The sequence below is a fragment of the Neltuma alba genome, unplaced genomic scaffold (assembly GCF_004799145.2).
Source record: "Neltuma alba isolate B1F8T4 unplaced genomic scaffold, ASM479914v2 tig00007631_pilon, whole genome shotgun sequence".
Lineage (NCBI taxonomy): Eukaryota > Viridiplantae > Streptophyta > Magnoliopsida > Fabales > Fabaceae > Neltuma > Neltuma alba.
In genome coordinates this window covers 43,112-45,332 of record NW_021634834.1, presented here as the reverse complement: position 1 = coordinate 45,332, position 2,221 = coordinate 43,112, and positions in this window count along the sequence as shown.

The window sequence follows — 2,221 nt, the reverse complement described above, 5'->3', positions numbered from 1 at the left end:
TGAAATTATATATGACTATTTATTGCATTCATGGTGTAAATTGTCTAGTAATAAGTGAAATGGTTGTTGACAGGTATCACTGTTTGGACAAAAAAAAAACAGCGTACAGATCAAGGTCGAAACAATCCAGATATGATAATTGATGCTGGGACAACATAGAAATTTTTTAAATCAAACTTTTATTATGATGAGCAGGTTGAAGCTTTGGCGAAATAATTAGCCGCTGTGGTCAGCCAATCAATAGTGCAAAACTCTCCATTTAAATTGTGTTACAGAAACGTTACCTTTATCAACCAGATTATGTAATTTCCCAAACTTTGTACAAGTGGGTATCACGTTTCACGTTCTTCCTTCAAAGTCAAGCTCCTTCTTCAAACAAACATGCGCACTTTCTTTCAAATTTCCTTTTCCTTTATTGCTGCTTTTTTCTTTCGTTTTGTGTTTTTCTACCATTCTTCTAACATATCTCTTAGCTTTCACACTTGTTAATTTCCCTCCACATGCTCCTCCCCCATTCATCTACTCCTATTTTCTCTTTTTGTAATTCCCCTTCACATTGGCTTCTTTGCAAAGCAAATTATTTGCAGATCAACAAGTATGTAGTGACGGTTTTAGGCTTTAACAAATTGAAAGAAAGCCTTTGAACTTAGACTCTAACAACACTCTCAATCAACGAAGAGGAAGGAAAAGTGATATTTTAGTACTATCAAATTTAAGAATAATGTTTCAACTTGTTAACTAGATTGCGCGTATGACGTGTGTAATGCAGCCGAAAAAGGTTTGTATAGCTTTATATTTTTATGAATTGCCGGAAAGTTGAATTATATTAGCTAGTCAATAATGATTAGTTAGTTTTTAGTGTTAATCATCTAGTTAGTTGATGACCCTACAATCTATAAAGATCGTTGAATTGTGGTTTTGTCTTCCTTAAAGTTGTGCATCACCATTCAATGTAACTTCCTTATGTAACTTCAAGGAAGGAGTGATGAAAAGTTTGTTCTTTTTTTAATACAAAAAGTCTTGGTGAGTTTGGGTTTTGGATGCTCACCAGGGCTAGGACATACCTTCAGGATCAAGGAGTGCTTTATAAGGATACTTACATATCACTTGCCAACAAGGTCTTTACTTTGGTAGTGGGATTTGAATTCACGACTTTGTGGGTCATGAACCGACTTCTTATTAACTAGATCAACTCTTGTTGGCAATAAAATGTTTGTTCCAATCGTAATTTCATTTGGATATTGTAATGACTTCAACCAGTAATTAATTCATATTTTCATTTCATTTTGTGTTTGCTAATATGAATAAAATAAAATTTTGGTAGAAGCAATATTGCTATAATTTTAAATTTTCAAGGCAGATGCATGCCTAACACCTTCGAATGGGAATTTTCAGAATAAATTTGTACATTAACCCAATTTTATTGTAATTGAGATGCGTCACTCAAGGCCAAAATAATGTTTATGAATAAGGAAGAAAAATTGGTGAGCAAGAGAAAATGAAACTCATCACTAATCTTACGGGAAAGAAAATATATACCAATAATAATATGAATTAATACAAAATATTGACTACTTAATACTACCTCCGATCCTAATTATAAGACCTCATTTTTAGTCTACAAATGAGATCTTATAATTAGGATCGGAGGTAGCATAAAATTTTATATGCAATTAGATTCTCCCACATAGGCCTTAGTTGGTTATATAGGAATATTTCTAATAGAAATGAGAACAAAAATGAGAATGAGAATGAAAATATGAATGCAAATGAGTTTAATTTGACGGAACATAATAATTATATTTGAATATCATCCAAAATAAAAAATAAATATTGCGCTATAAATTTATGTTTGATTGGATTATTGAAAATGATAATGATAATGACTTAGCTAGACCTGCATAACCCAAAGATAACGCAAACCTATTTTCTAGTTCTATGATGTGCCCTTGGGATAGGTTAATGCAAACTTTCTAACCCAAAAATCACGCAAAGCAAACCCCATTCTATTATAAAAGCTTATCTAGCTATTCCTATTTCTCTGGCGTTTCTCAAACATCCATTTTCTTTTCACACTCATCTATTCCCATTTGTTACTTGGTTTGGTGGTGTTTCCTACTATTCTCCAGGAGTTCTTTTCTACCCCATACTCCTTCCTCACTCATCGAACTGTTCCTATTTTCTTGGTTCTTAATTTCCTCTACTCGTTTTTCTCAGTTTC